Below are 17,316 nucleotides of genomic sequence, written 5' to 3' on the forward strand. Positions count from 1 at the left end.
TCATAGTCAACTCAATGGCAATGGAAAACCCTATCAGTCTACTCTGTCCATAGGGTTATTATACGTCATAGTCAACTCAATGGCAATGGGCTCTTAAACGAAAACTGCCAAGCACTTAACCAGAGCATTACCTGAACTCCTTGGCTGTGACTTGGCTCAGGGGTCAGCAAGCTGCAGCTTTCAAGCCATATTCAGCTTTAGGTTTGGACATGTGACTCTGAAGTAAAATTGAGAAAATTTTAAAGTTAGTATGCAGATAGTGGAATTTCCTTTGTTTTTAAACAGATATGTGTGTGTATGTGTGTGTGTGTGTCTCACAAATAATTTTTAAGTTGCTGTGAGGGATAGGATTTGCTCTTCCCTCTCAAAAGTTTGATGACCCCTGACTTCATCTTGGCTTGTCTATTGAGACTTTTCATTAGCAATAGGATGATTTTAGTTCCCTAGACTTGTTTTCTTGACACAGCCAAGACTCTAGCTCATGAATTGTACCGCTCCTTCATATTTTTGTTATAGTCTCAGTGCTGATTACCTGGGGAATTTTCTAACTTTAAATGATACATTTAATATTTTAATCCACTCATTTGGTTCTTATTATGTTTTAGTCAAATTTATTATCAACTTTTGTCATGTTGAAAAAAATGCTTCCATCTTGCAAGGTAGTAAAAATATTCTATCTTTTTTCCTAAACGTTTAAAATTTTTGTCTCTCTTACACTTAGGTTCCTGAGCCATCTGGGATAGACTTTTGTATATAGTGTGAAATAGGTATCTAATTTCATTTTTCCATATGTAAAATCATTTGTTTCGGCACTATACATTGAATAGTCCAAGCCTTCCCCATTGATTTGCAATGTTACCTCTGCTATATATCAAGTGCTATATAACACTTTCAATATAAGTGTTGGTCTTTCGGCTCTCTATTTTGTCCTTTTGGACAGTTTGTCTAAACTGATTTCAAGAATTTTGGTCACCACACTGTTAGGCTTGGTTGCTTGATCCTTAAACTGGAAATAACAGTATCTTGCCTTAATTCCCTGAGGAGGTTTTTAGGAACTCAAACACAATAATGCATGTAAATACATGGAATGGGTTATTCGATATGTAGCATCATGTGATCCCATCAAAGTGATTTTAGATATTACTTAGTTAAACCCTTACTTTTACAGTTGGGGAAATGAGCTTAAAGCTGAGGAGTTATTATCCAATGCAGAAAATAATATTATTATGTTCCTAATATATGCTTCCAATATATGTACATGTTGTCTATCCCAGAGGCTTCAGAATAGTAAAAAAGAATATTTGATCTGATCCCACAAAAATCAAGTCATGTAACTTAATCCTGTAAGATTAGTGCTTAGATGCTACTCATATTTTCCCCAAAATGTGATGTAATCTCTGAAGTTTGACATCTTCTGTTGAAGCGTGTGCTTTATGGTTAATTTCAAGGTTGAATCGTGCAAACATAATTTTGTAGGGGACCACCTCTGATTCAGCAGCAAAGATTGATATAAATCACAGCCACTTAACAAATGGCAGCTGTCCAGTTGGTGTCTGTCATGCAGTTATTATGTTTTAAGTAGAAAGTACACTTAGATGATGTCTTTTGTAAATTTATGTAAAATGAGAACATCTAATTATAGAATTAGGCGCATCAGAAAGTTGGCAAACAAATCTAAGAAGATAAAACTTTGATTTAAGTATTAAATTGCCATAAAAATAATTAAAATCTTTCACTTTTATTAAGTTGAAAAAATCATCTTTAGGTGAAGACTGAACCTGGGCAGATAGTCAACAACACAGAAGAATTCTTTAAAAGCATTGCTTTAGTTTTATTTTGAAATACAGCATTCACACACGAGTTTAAAATTGTAGAACTTCAGCTTAAAGATTAATAAGAAACAAATAAATCAACCACTCATGCATCCAGAGCCTAGGCTAAGAAATAGGATACTGTAACGACTGACATTATCAAGATGGTGGAGTTAAAATCTGTTCCTGTTCCCGCAAAAAAAAAATCACAAAAGAAGTCTGTCTGAACTAATAATTTTGTCAATTCTCTGATAAATATTCAAAGCTTCATAGCAACTAAGTGAAAGTTGAAGGAAGGACTAGGCAATGTAGAGCAAATGGTGGGAACGCTTGGTGGCTCTGTGGTGGCCTTTCCTTTCTGCCTTTGCAACTCCTACTTATCAACCAGCCGGAAGCCCACATTTCAATCTTTGGGACCTTGTTATTGTTCCTGGAGAAAACTGACCACAGTTCACATGCAAATTATTGTGCTTGCATTTCTGAAACTTTCTTATGGCTATCAGTGGCAGTTACATAATCTCCTGTCAACTTGCGAGGGGTGGATTCTAGCCTGTCAATCGGGTGGCAGCTTGGTGACCTCATTTGGAGTTGTGAAGGACATAAATAGCTCACTGAAGGCAGGCCACAGACACTTCCATTGAGATATTCCAGTTGAAAAGCCACATGGAGCTATGCTGACAGAGCCAGAGCCCTGGAGCTGGAAGAGCCACATGGAGACCCACACCTGTGCTGAGATGCTTCCACCATCCACTGAATCCGCAAGATGTTCCACCCACTGCCCTGTGATCTTCCTGCATTCAACATCATTGCATGACTGCATGTGTCTGAAGAGGAATTTATGGACTAGTATCGACATATGGGGTAATATCGGACTTATGGACTTGATCTGGATTGGGCTGGGATGTTTACTTAATGTACAATTGCTCTTTGATATGAAGTTCTCTCTCACACACATCTGAGTGTCTCCCTGGATTTGTTTCTCTGGTCAACCCTGACTAACACAATATCGTCAGACAGGACAAGATATGACAAAATAATAATTTATAAATTATCAAGGGCTCATGAGGGATGGGGAGCGGGGAGAGAGGGGAAAAATGAGGACCTGATGCCGGGGGCTTAAGTGGAGAGCAAATGTTTTGAGAATGATGAGGGCAACAAATGTACAATTGATGTATGTATGGATTGTGATGAGTTGTATGAGCCCCTAATAAAATGATTTTTAAAAGGGATTGAAGAAGGGAATGCATCTCTATCAAGGAGTCTGAAGATAGTGTCATTGAGGAGTTAGGGTATTCATTAGTGCTCGACAACACACATGACCATAAAAGACCTGATAGAAGTTGAACATCCTTTTGTTACAGCACTGTGCAGTTTTATTAGCAATTCAAGCACAGTAGCATCTAGTAAATGTGGGACAGAACTGGGATATAAAAGCAAACAGATATTGAGCATCTAAGAGTTTCAAAAGAAGACACTACATACTCTTTTCACAAACATGTTTGCACAGGGACAATATAGTCCTAACCATTAACCCAGTACACTGAGTGTACGGAAGCAGAAAAGATACAAAAAGAACAGTAACTACATTAGAAAGACTTCAACACTTTAGACACACTAAAATACCTTTCGTTGCTCCCATTTAGCCCTTAAAACAATGTCATATAGTCTGGACCTACTCTTTCAGTCCTAGAATATTTGCCAGAATTGGGCAGGTTGTGGGGAATGGCACTGGCCAATACAGCCTTTGGATATTTAGGAAGGGGAGATGCCAGTTCTCAGAACAAATTAGTTGGCTTCAGTCTCAACAGCAGGGATTCTTCATTTTCCTGCATGTCTGCATTGTGCTTGTCCTTTTCCTGCAAATGGTCCTTTTGGGCCACCATGTGTGCTTCTTGGTTCTCTTTGTTGGCTTCTATGTTGTGGGTCAGCTTCTCTTCCACCATCTTACTGCAGCCGTTGTTCTCTCCATTGCTTTCTGAAGCACTTCCTTCTCATGCTCTCATTTCTCAGCGAGCTGCCTCAATATCTCAGCTTCATGGGACTTGGGTCTTTCTTCTGCAGCTTCTAATTTCTTCTGAATTTCCTCCAGGGAAAGGTCCTCCTTTTTCGGAGGGACGGATTCTTTTGAACAGGGGCTGGGTATCAGCTCAAAGGCCTGCCCAGAGGCCCACTTCTCCAGTTCTTTCACCTGGATTTCAGAAGACGAGAGACTGGCTGCTTACCACTCTGTGCAATCCACTGGGAAGCAAAGCCCTGCTCTGCCCGAGCCAGTTGGCCACACTCTTGAGCACCAACAGACCCTGGCGGTTGCAAAAACACCACACAGTGCACGTCGTCAAGCTTCTTCGAGCTGATCTCTAAGCCCAGTATCATCCTGGCTAATTGTTGAAGGAGAGCCTTAGAGTGGAGACAGTCAGCAAAGAGTGCCAATGCTGTTTTTTGTGCTATTGGGGTTTTCTGATACTTGTTTGCCTGGTTCCCAGTTCCCTTTTTTAAAACTCCTGGAATTCAATAAAATCTCTGTCAGACCAATAACTGAACACAAGCTGAAGGAACAGACTTCAGTAAGCACATACATGTGAAGTAATCTAGTCTTTGAGAAAAAATCATATTGAAGACTCACTCAACCAGCAAACTACTATACCTTTTAGCAATTGAAAAACCGGAAAGGAAAGAACTCAGCAAATACTAAGGTGTGAGCAAATCTAATTTTCCGAGTTCACAGATAATATTATTCAAATGTTACACTTTCAACAATCACAAGAAGGCATATAGAGAAATGCAGGAGGGTGGGTCATTCAAAGGGTGCATGAAACAAGACCATCCCTGAGAAAGTTGCACATCAGAATTAGTAGATGAAGACTCTAAAATATCATTCTTAAATATGGAGCCCCGATTGTGTAGTCCTTACACATTGGACTTTGAACTGCGAGGTCAGCAGTTGGAGATCACCGGCTGCTCTGTCAGAGAAAGATGGTCTTTCTACTCCCATTGGGGCAGTGCTGCTCTGTCCTACAAGGCGGCTACGAGTTGGTATTAACTCCATGGCAGTGAGTTTGGTTGATTTGTTCTTAAATATGCTCAAAGAGCTAAAGGAAGCACAAATACTGAAAGGAAATCTATGATGAGAATGAGAATACCAATAAAGAGAGAGAAATTATTAAAAGGAATCAATTAAATTCTGGAGATGAAAAGCATACTGACAAATAAAATGTTCACATTAAACTGTGATCTGAAAGGTCAGCAATTTGAAGCCACTAGTCACTCCTTGAATGAAAGACAGGGCTTTCTACTCCCAAAAAGAGTTATAGTCTCAGAAACTCACAGGGGTGCAGTTCTACACTGGCTTAAAAGGGTTGCTATGAGTCAGCATTGACTGGATGGCAGTGAGTTTGGTGACAGGGGGTTATTAGCCGATTTGAGCTGGTGGAAGAATCAGTAGACTTGAAGATAGGATAATTGACATAAGTCTGAGCAATGAAAAGAAGTAAGGAAAGTGAACAAGACCTAAGGAATCCGTTGGACACTATCAAGTGGGGCTTTTAGAAGAAAAAGGGAAAGCGAAGGGAGCTGAAGAGTTATTTGAGAAATAATGGCTGAAACTTTCTAAATTTAATGAAAGACAAGAAGCTACACATCTGAGAAGGTCTACAAACTCCAAGGCGAATCAATCTAAAGGGACTCCCACTGAAACCTCATAAAACGATTTCATATGAAAGATAACAAAAGCATCTTGAAAGCAGCACAATGGCTATTCACTAAAATTATGCTGACTGATGCGTAGAAACCACGGAGGCCAGATGGCAGTAGGATGCCATATTTAAATTCTGGGAGTCGGGTGCCGGGAGAACTATAAAATTATAATTCCGTACCTGGCAAAAACGTCCTTCAACAATGGGTGTGAGGTGGCTTTTATTTCTCTAGGATATAAACCAAGTAGAAAGATTGCAGGATCACGTGGTATTTCTGTTTCCAACTTTTTGAAGTACCATACCATTTTCCACATCGCTGTGTCATTTTACAGTCCCACCCTAAGTGAATAAGGGTTACAGATTCTCCACATCCTTCCCAGCATTTGCTATTTTCTATTTTTTAAAACTCTGATACAAATAGTGGGGTGTTGTTTTGATTTGCACCTCTCCAATGGCTATGATCAGGCGCACTTCTTCATAAGTTTGCTGGCTACCTGGATGTCTTATTTGGTGAAGTGACTGTTCATGCCCTCTGCCCATTTTTTAATGGGTTGTCTTTTTGTTGTTGAGGTGGTGATGCTTCCTAGAAATTGTAAAGTTGTCTGTTACGTCATTACCACCACCACCACCCCTGCTCCGCAATCTGTCAGTTATTTTTTAACACTTGGTAAAATCTTTTGAAGTACATAAGTGTATAATTTTTAGAAGATCCCAATCAAATCATCCAGTATGTCTTCTGCTATTTGGATAGTGTATTTATGAACACTCATGTTCGTCAAAGCATCATTCAAATAGCAACAAGATGCTCATCAATGACAAAATAAACCAATTTTGTTATCTACAAACAATGAAATACTATGCAATGTTAAAGAATATGGATGAATCTGAGAGATGACTCATAATTGGAGGACATTAAGCTGAGGGAAATAATTCAACCACAAAAGGACAAAGATTGTATGGACTTCCATTGCACAAAGTCAAGCAAATCTTCCCACGTTAAAAGAAACACTCCCTGGTGGGTCCTAGTAATGGGAAGGGAAGGGAGAGTCAGGCACTGGCTCCAAGGCAGATGTGCCAACTCGTGTGAATAGGAAGGCAATACACAATAAAATGAAGGTTGGCAAAAAGCAATGGGGGCAGAGGAAGACACCTCAAAAGCCTGAAAGATGAATTCTTGCTTCTAAACAGTATTTTCGCTGTGCTTCCTTTATTGCTAATTAGTTAGCTCTTAAGAAAGTCCATGATATAGTCTGTATTTATCATCAAAACATTGATTTGAATTAATCAATTATTCTTGTTTTTCTTTTCTCTTGTCCAGCATTCACCTGCATATATGGCACTTGAAAATACTATGGTTTCAGTCAGGTGCCCCTGTGTGATCAAAGTCACATCTCTGCTCTTTAAGGGAGCTCTGGTGACTTAAAAGTTACTCATTGTGATGCTAACTGCAAGGTTAGCAGTTCAAAACCACCAGCTATTCTGTGAAAAAAAGATGAGGCTTTCTACTCTTAAAAAGGATTACAGTCTCAGAAACCCACAGGGGCATTTCTACCCTGTCCTAGAGGGTTTGTATTAGTCAGAATTGACTCAATGGCAGCGTGTTTGGGTTTTTTGGTTATGTTCAGTTGTAATCCATAATGAAGGCTGTAATTTTTTATCTTCATCCTTCATCATTAAATAATTCAAGTCATCTTCATTTCCAGCAAGCATGGTTGTATTAACTACATATTATTAATGAATTATCCTTCAATCCTGATACCACATCCTTCCTCATAAATTTTTGTTGCTTGAATGATTTCTTTAGATTATATATTAAGTAATTTGTGTTACTGGGCATGGTCATAAGTTTGATTCTCTAGAGAAACAAAAGTAATGATATATATATATATAAATATAACTAATGATACATATCATTATATGTAGTATCTATAGATATTTCAGAGATTTATCTAAATAAAATTACTCCCATAATTACAGAGGTTGGCAAGTACCAAGTCCATGGGTCAGATATTAGGCTGGAGGCATAAGCCCAAGATTGGCTGATCAGGCAGCAGGCTGCTGGCTCATGGGCTACAAAGGCTGGTGAATAACACCAAGCCTGGCAGGCAATATGCTAAAGCTGCTGGCTCAAGTGCCAAGAACCAGAAGTCAGATGATGACGAGCCAGATGCAGGGTCCAGAGTAAGCAAAAAGTCTTCAAGCTTTGCCAGCCAACCATATGTAGTGAACTAATGTAGGCCACAACCCTGAGGAAATTCCTTTCCCACTGGTTGGCTGCTCATACCAGTTATCGTCTTAAACAAAACCCAAAGCCATTGTCATCAAGTTTGTCCAGGCTCATAGCAACCCTACTTAGGGTTTCTGAGGCTTTGTAAATTTTTACAACAGTCTCATCTTCCTCCAATACAGAGCAGCTGGTGTGTTTAAATTGCTCATGTTGTGGTTAGCTGTCCAATACTTTGCTGACAGTACCACCAGGTCTTGATGTCACTTTATAGCCTAAAATGGCTTCCAAAGATCCAGCCATCAAGTTCTCATTCCAGGCAGAAAATATGAGGGGTAGATGGGTAACATTTTAAATAGATTTCCTTCAAGTCCTTTTTAATCAGCACTTAAATACCGTTAAACTTTACTAACAAATCCTGGCTGAGAAATGTAGTCCTCTGTGAGTATACTGCAGTACAGAAAACACTAGGGTTCCACGAGGGTTCTGTTACTAAGGAAGAAGGGGAAGTTGATTTGGGGTAGGGAATTATTATTCTCTGCAGCAATCATGTATGCTTTATCTACTGAACTATAAGTGAAACTCCTAAGTAAGATGGGATTCCACTCTATTTTAAGAGAAAATTGTCTACCCTCTTCTTCATTGCTCTTGAATCTTAAAGAATCAGTTCAATTACATTACCATGTCAGAAAAATAATGTAGAAATGTGTTGCTAAATCTAGCATATGTTACAATCAAAACAATTACAATGGTATATATATCTACTTTTCAAGAAAGCAAAGGTTTGAAAGTAGCCATTTCATTTAGATACTCATTTCACAAGAAGCATGTTTCTAAATACTTAAATATTAATAGTTGACATTAATGAATGCAATCAGTACTCATAAAAGAACACTTTAGCTTTATTAGCAAATCTGACATCAACTTGTATAACCATATTTCAAAGTTATTGGCCATAACCCATGTACAGGGAGAATCACGAGGCTTCCCAAATCCCTTGGAGGATGATCAGAGGTGCAGTATTAAACCACGATTCTTCTGTGACACAGACTCTGTTGCATGCTACACCTATCCTTTTAGTGAAGCAGCAGACCATCGCCTCCAGAGTGTCTGCTTTCCAAAATCCTGGGTCTCCCTCCTGGCCCAAGATGCGGGGGGGGGGGGGGGGAAGGGGATGCAATAGAAATAAAAATCCTTTTTCTTTTAAGAAGTTACAAAATAAATCAGGTAAGAAAAAAGACTGGGATAATGAGATACAATACAATTTTTGACCTACTTGGATAATCAATTTACTATTGATTTCCTTCATGATCAAGGCAAACTGTAATATATGCCATATCATTGTTAATAGCTCCTTAATTTCCTACTTTCTTAAGTATAAGAGCCAACCCTGAGAACAGAAGGGGCACCAACTACTGCCCATCACATTCTCTCCCCAAAGACTCCAAAGGAAAGTTCAATAATAGAGTACTTACTAAACATCATTGCGGTTCAGTGATTGGCTCCTTTTTCCAGGTCCAAATCAACATCCTGAACAAATGATTGCACACAATATTTTCTTCAACCATACAAGTATATATCTTCTCAAAACTCCTGCCATCCAGTCAATTCGGACTCAGTCATGGACAGGATAGAGCTGCCTCGATGGGTTTCTGAGACTGTAACCCTCTACCGGTAGAAGAGAAAGCATTATCTTTCTCCTGAAGAGCAGCTGGTGGTTTTGATAGGCTGATTTTGCAGTTGGATGCCAAATGTGTAAGCACTGTGCCACCAGGGCTCCTACTATCTACCTTACTACTCCTCCAAAGGGGGAACATGGTATCCCCGTTCACACATTTGTGCCTTTGACTATGATATTCCTTCAGCCTGAAATCTTCTTCCCTGCATGTTCTTTATCAAATCTTCCCTCAATTTTCCAGTCCCTAGTCAAGGACAAACCACTTTAGTGAGATTTTCCTAATGTCCTTAAGCAGAACGAATCTGTTCTTCCGCTGTACTTTCACATCCCTTTGCGTAGCACCGATGACTATATTTAGCATGCAGTTCATTTACATTGTCGCTAGCTTGTTTATATGTTTGTTTCTTCCACTAGATTATGAGCAATTTGTGGTCTGAGAGTCGATGTTATTTCACCCTTGTTCATTACATGGAATCTCAGTCCTCATGACTCTTTGGTTAAAGAGGTTCTCAGCTCGTTCTATTCTTCAGGGTAAAATAAACAGCCATCCTTGTCTTATTTACTACTGATGATGAGGAAATTGAGTTATAGTCTTTCCAAGTACAAAATATGGGACAGTATTACGTTTAACAAAGGACTAGCTCACTTTCTAGCCACAGGAGTATTTGTATTACAAGCACAGAAAGCCCACCTTAAGATGCACACCTAAGATCCAACCTGTGAAAAATATTATGGAATGTTTCCAGTATCATTTCTGGAAAATATTGTCGAACCACCACTAAAATGTTTGCCTATGTCTATTGCCTGTTCCTCACCATCTGTTATTATATATGTGCTATAAATCTGTATTTGCTATTATAGATATGATATATGTGTGTGTTCTTTTATAAAAGAACAATATATTTTTTTAAAAACCTGTACAGAGCATAACTTTACCCCATCTTATCATCCCGCTTCATAATCAATTGATTTCCAGGCTCAGTCCCAAAGGTGAAGTTCAATGAATAGCCAACCATTTCCAACACACAGATGTTGGGAGGATCACTGTGCTGATCTGGCTCTTATTACAGTCTAGTAGGACTCAAGGGAGGCGCAATCTACCCAGTCATCAATTGGGCTTCCATCTTTCATTAGCACAGACACATTCTTGCAAACGCCAAGCCCCTAAAGTCATTACTTTGCATCGCAGTTTAGTCTACCGTCTGGACCTAGTTAGGACACTGTGAATGTAGATTCCAACATGAATATCACAGCATTCACCCTTGTAATCCTTTTGGCCAAATAGAATGAGAAACAGGGCAAAGAAGGACAGTAATAAGAAGAAAGAAGGAAAGAAAAAAAAACTTCAGCACTATCCCTCTTTATTCTTTAGCTCAGCTGCCAGCAAAACCTCTGAGTCCCCAAAGTGATTTTACTCAATGACACTGTGTTCTGAAAAGAAAAACTCTTTAAATGTGGTGAAGTAGAGAGAGCAGGGGATTTGAAATTAGATCAATCTGGGCTTATATCTTGGTTCCATAATTTATAAGTGTTGTGATCTTGGGACAAATTACTTAAACTTCTTGAAGCATGTACTCCTTTTTTTCCATCCTCAAAAAAAAAAAAGAGTTCATGTTTACTTCATAGGATTGTTGTGGAGCATAACTGAGAATGACGTGAGGCTCAGCATCTTTTAAAGCAGATGGAGAACTCATTAGTCTCTCTGTCCCATGCATATGAGTTGCCAACAAAGGCTAGTGAGTAACAGGTAGTAAGTATTTCACATTAGCTGTTTAGTATTTGCTCTGTATTTTTAAAATCATTTTATTAGGGACTTGTACAAGTCTTATTACAATCCATACATCCATCCATTGTGTCAAGCACATTTGTACATTTATTGCCATCATAATTTTCAAAACGTTTTCTTTCTACTTGAGCCCTTGGTATCAGCTTCTCATATTTCCCCACCCACAACCTTCCTCCCTCATGAACCCTCAATAATTCATAAATTATTACTATTTTTCATGTCTTACCTGACCGATGTCTCCCTTCACCCACTTTTCTGTTGTCCATACCCCTGGGAAGGGTTTATAGAAGATCATTGTGATTGGTTCCCCTTAGCTCCCCCCAACCTCCACCCCTCACCTGCCCCTTACCTTCCTGGATGGCTACTCTCAATATTGGTCCTGAGGGGTTTATCTGTTCTGGATTCCCTGTGTTTCCAGCTCTAATCTGTGCCCATGTACATGATCTGGTCTAGCCAGATTTGTAAAGTAAAACTGGCATCATGATAGTGGGGGGGGGGAACATTAAAGAGCTGGAGGAAAAGTTGTATGATTCATCTGTGACCCTTTTGTAAGGGGATGTCCAGTTGCAAACAGATGGGCTTTGGGTCTCCACTCTGGACTCCCCTTCATTCACAATGATATGATTTTTTTGTTTTGGATCTTTTTTTTAATAGTTTTATTAGGGGCTCATACAACTCATCACAATCCACACATACATCAATTGTGTAAAGCACATTTGTACATTCATTGCCCTCATCATTCTCAAAACATTTCCCCTCCACTTAAGCTCCTGGCATCAGGTCCTCATTTTTCCCCTCCCTCCCGACTCCCCCTCCCTCATGAGCCCTTGATAATTTATAAATTATTATTTTGTCATATCTTGCCCTGTCCGACGTCTCCATTCACCCACTTTTCTGTTGTCCGTCCCCCAGGGAGGAGGTCACATGTAGATCCTTGTAATTGGTTCCCTCTTTCCAACCCACTCTCCCTCTACCCTCTCAGTATCCCCACTCACACCACTGGTCCTGAAGGGATCATCCGCCCTAGATTCTCTGTGTTTCCAGTTCCTATCTGTACTAGTGTACATCTTCTGGTCTAGCCAGACTTGCAAGGTAGAATTCAGATCATGATAATGCAGCGGGAGGGTGGAGGGGAGGAAGCATTTAGGGAACTAGAAGAAAGTTGTATTCTTCATCGTTGTTACATTGCACATTGACTGGCTTGTCTCCTCCCCTAGACCCCTCTGCAAGGGGATCTCCAGTGGCTGACAAATGGGCTTTGGGTCTCCACTCTGCACTCCCCACCTCATTCACTATAGTAAATTTTTTTTGCTCTGATGTTGCCTTAGACCTAAACCCTTCGACACCTCGTGATCGCACAGGCTGGTGTGCTTCTTGCATGTGGGCTTTGTTGCTTCTGAGCTAGGTGGCCACTTGTTTACCTTCAAGCCTTCAAGACTGTTTTGGGTCTTTGATGACTGATATCTGATCCTATTGACACCTTGTGATCATACAGGCTGGTGTGCTTCTACAATGTGGATTTTGTTGTTTCTCAGCTAAATGATCACTTGTTTAACTTCAAGCCTTTAAGACCCAGACTCTCTGTCTCTTGATAGCTGGGCACCATCAGCTTTCTTCACCACATTTGCTTACGTACCAGCTTTGTCTGCTCTGTATTTTTAACTTGACGAGATGTTTACCTATTATCAAAACTCATATTATCTCACAATAGTCATGATGTACTAAATAGGGTCTGTGAGGTTGATTTGCAGTGGTGTGATCTCCATCTAAAAGACAGCCTTGCCACCCTGGAACCTTATTCATTCTCCGAAACCTGAAGTTCCCTTTGGTTTCTGTTTACAGTACAGCTAAATTGCAAAGTGTCAAGGACAAATAAACACTTTAAAAATCATTTTATTGGGGGCTCATACAACTCTTATCACAATCCATACATCCATCCATTGTGTCGAGCGATTTTGTATGTTTGTTTCCCTCAAAACATTTGCTTTGTACTTAAGCCCTCCGTGTCAGCTGCTAATTTACCCCCTCCCTCCCTGCTCAACCCTCCCCCATGAACCCTTGATAATTTATAAATTATTATTATTATGTCATATCTTACACCGTCTGGTCCTGAGGGGTTCATCTGTCCTGGATTCCCTGTGTTTCCAGTTCCTATCTGTACCAGTGTACATCCTCCAGTCCAGCCGGATTTTTAAGGTAGAATTGGGATCGTGATAGTGGTGGGGGGGGGTGAGAAGAAGCATTCAAGAACTAGAGGAAAGTTGTGCGTTTCATCATTGCTACACTGCACCCTGACTGGTTCATCTCCTCCTCATGACCCTTCTGCAAGGGGGTGTCCAGTTGCCCACAGATGGGCCAAGGACAAATAAACTTTTGTGGAGCTTTAATACAATAAGTGTCAAAGTACTTCAAAGACAAATTTGCCATTGGTTATTTCACAGCAGTTTAGTGAATTCATTGCTATTCTTTTGTGGTGTTCCAAAGCTGACAAATCCTAAAGAGTTTATCTCAGATCATTATAGGGAGTAAGCAGCCTTAGAATATTCCTTCCTAATCCTCTCATTCTCTCTCTTCTGGCCTTACAGGAAGTAATGTTGGCAATTATTGCAGAAAAACCTATCACTCAGCCTAACAAATTGCTTTGCAACTATTTTAGATGTGACAGATGAGCATAAGTCCTGGAAGGCACATGTTCTTGCTCCCTTAATTGTTGCCTGACTAAAAGCACGAGGCAAATCATAATAAAAATCTTATCTCTGAAATGCACTACCTCAGATGGCAGAAGAAGCTATACATATGCTTATTAAATAGGTCTACCGAAACCATATTTGTTCAACATTAATTAAGAGATGCTAATATAACCCAGCATTTGTGAAGAACCCAAAAAGATATCTGTGGATTGCTAGGGTGTGTATTTCACATGTTTCTAACCATTTTAATAGGTGAAATCGTTTGTGGTAGTTTGAGAGACTCTGGAATTTAGCCTTCTACTAAGTATGGGGCGAATATTTAATCCTTCATCTATACAGTCACCAGGAGTCAGAATTGACTCGGTGGCATCAAGTTTGTTTGTTTTTTGTATTTCCATTAAAACAATAATGATTTGAGGTATAAAGATACGAAGCAAAACAGTATCCATCTTCTTAACTCGCTAGTATATCCTTAAATGTAGGGGTTGTCCATTGCAAGTCTGATTACAGGCAACCCCTGACTTCTGAATGAGATCTCCTTAAGTGTATGCCTTTGAGTCACATTTGTATATAACTCGGAACAGGTCTCTATGGTTCTTATTCAGTCATACTTCAATTGGTTATATGTGCAGCAAGTGAAGGGGGTCGTGATGACAAATTTGTTTCTCATAAGGGGTTTGTTCCTTCATTTCAATATAAGAGCAAATTTAAATAACATTAAAGGGTAACTAACAAGTTGTCTATAGATTGGAACACTTGTACACAAGAAACTGTATGCCCCCTCAAAAAATAAGGGTGAAATTTGTCTTTGGGGCACCTCTGCATTTCCCTTTAGCCATTCAGCAATTTCCAAGTCCTTTTATGATTATCTTTCCTCTGCTCAAACAGCCTACTGCTCAATATTTACTACAGTTTCTAACACAAACCAGTTCTGATCTGTATGCCACTTTCTCCACTCTAGAAATAACCGGAGTCCCATTCCAATAGGACTCCATATAGAATGTCACATATAAAAACAGTTACCAAACTTGGCAATGCCATTTCTGGAAATGTACGTATATGACTGAAATAAAAGTTCCAGTAAATATAGATGTATGATATAGGATTAGCATGATCAACTATCCAAATTTGTCCAGGAGTTAAGAGCTCCCTGTGATGTTAATCCCAGAAAGGTCCCAGGAAAATTTAAATCAGTTGGTAACACAAGGAGTATTGTTTATAGTCAACAAGGAAATGAAAACAAAACAAAATCAAACTGAATGTTCATCAATAGAGTAATAGTTGAGTAAGTTATGCTACATTTTATAGAATACTACTGTTCTTAAAGAGAATATGATAAATCTGTATGTTTGAATAGGAAAGATGACTATAAAATTTATGAAATGAAAAACCAAGCTATATTATATCTGTATCATATAGTTTTTAAAAATCCCAAGACAACAAAAAGTGGAAAAGTTACATTATTAGATTTGTATATTGGACCCAATCTTAAAAATGAAAATAAAGTAACCTGGCATGTTAAAATTCACTTTTGTACTACATAACAAAGATATTAAAATAATCTATAAAATCTGAGATAGCACTGTTATACTTAAGTTATTCTTATTTTGTGCATCAAATTATAGCCTAAACTTTAATACAAAACTACAGTAAACATAAATAGTATGGTCCTATATAGAGACAGATCTATAAACCAATGAAATACAATTGAAAGGCCAGAAATGAGACCATGTATTTATGGATAATTAATTTTTTTACAGTAATGTCAAGTTTAGCTAGAATGTAAACAGGTATTAAGTTGGATGATGAGAAAGATAATATCCTGCAATTGGGAGATGGGGTCAAATTGGGGGCAGGGCAAGCCATTAAGAGAATTGATACGTTGTTTATGTTGTTGAACACAACAGTGATTATCTGATATGTAAACTCCCTCCTAATTCACAATAATTTTTTAAGTATCAAATCCATTCAACAGAGTAAAGAATAATCACTGCAGCAAAGGATACTGGGAGAATTGGATTTGCAAATGCACAACAATGAAGTTGAACCTCATATACAAAACTTAATTTAAAACAAACCAATGGGATACGTAGCTGCAGAAAAATGAAGCAAGAACTTTACCTCACTCCAGACACAAGAATAAACTCAAGGCGGATCACAGATCTTTAGGTCAAACCCCAAACAATTAGGGCCATCAATGAGGGAATTGGGTCAAATCTGAGAACCTTGGCACAGGGATTACATAGGCTATCGGAAATCAGGAAGGACACCAACACAGAGGAGGCACAAATTGACCAGTGGGACATACTAAAAATAAAACACTTATGTACATCTAAAGAATTCATAAGGAAGAATGGGAAAACATCTTTGGCAATGACACATCCGACAAAGGCCTTATTACTAAAATCTATAACACACTGCTAAACTACAACAAGAGAAAAACCAATTGTCCACTCAGGAGGTGGGCAAAGGACCTGAGCAGGAGTTTGTTAAGGGCAGAAATCCAAATGGCCAACAAATACATGAGAAAATGTTCCAGATCTCTAGCCATAAGAGAAATGCAAATTAAAACAACTATGAGATACCACCTAACACCCTCAGAGGCAGCCCAATTCAAGAAATCAGAAAGTAATAAGTGTTGGAGGGGATGCGGAGAGATAGGAACTCACGTCCACTGCTGGTGGACCTGTAGGTATGTACAGCCACTATGGAAATCGATTTGGCGATATCTAAAACAGTTGGAAATTGAGCTACCCTATGATCCAGCAATCCCCCTACTGGGCATATACCCAGAAGAGACAAAAAACAAACCACGGCCAAACATCTGTACTCCAATGTTCATCGCGGCACAGTTCACAATTGCAAGGAGCTGGAAACTGCCCAAATTTCCATCAACAGATGAATGGATTAAAAAACCCTGGTACATACATACAATGGAGTCTTACGCATCCCTAAAAAGCAGTGATGAACGCATGAGGCACATCGCTGCATGGGAAGAATTGGAGGGAATTATGCTAAGTGAAGTAAGCCAAACACAGAAGGACAAGTACTACATGAATCCGCTAAGGTAAGCGCAAAAAAATTTTTTTTTTCTTTTCTTCAAAAAGGGCATAGGGAAGAAGATGCTGTATACATACTTCCTGGGAGTGAGGTCCAGGTAATATGGCAGGGGCCAGACTAAATCCAGGGATACATATGGGATACATATGGTAGCCCACTAAAAGGGAGGAGGGAAAAAGGTATGGGTAGCCAGGGAAACAGGGCATTAATCCACACAGGGGGAGGGTGTTTATTGTGTCTCCACAGGGAAAGAGGGACCACCAGACTTCAACCCGGAGCTCCAAGACAGGAATGCAACACACTGACATGAAGTAAGGAACAGATGGAGAGGCCTGAGGGGCAGGCCCCATTACCAACTGGGTGCACGGCACCACC

The 17,316-nt window shown here is 39.3% G+C and overlaps 1 pseudogene; it reads right to left on the bottom strand.

Annotated features, from left to right (window-relative positions):
• Positions 1–3,596: 3,596 nt before the first annotated feature.
• Positions 3,597–4,184, bottom strand: LOC101657632 (annotated as a pseudogene).
• Between the last annotated feature and the right edge of the window lie 13,132 nt (positions 4,185–17,316).

Source organism: Echinops telfairi, unplaced genomic scaffold (assembly GCF_000313985.2).
Source record: "Echinops telfairi isolate 266 unplaced genomic scaffold, ASM31398v2 ScPeMD7_7427;HRSCAF=8465, whole genome shotgun sequence".
NCBI classification, from domain to species: Eukaryota; Metazoa; Chordata; class Mammalia; order Afrosoricida; family Tenrecidae; genus Echinops; species Echinops telfairi.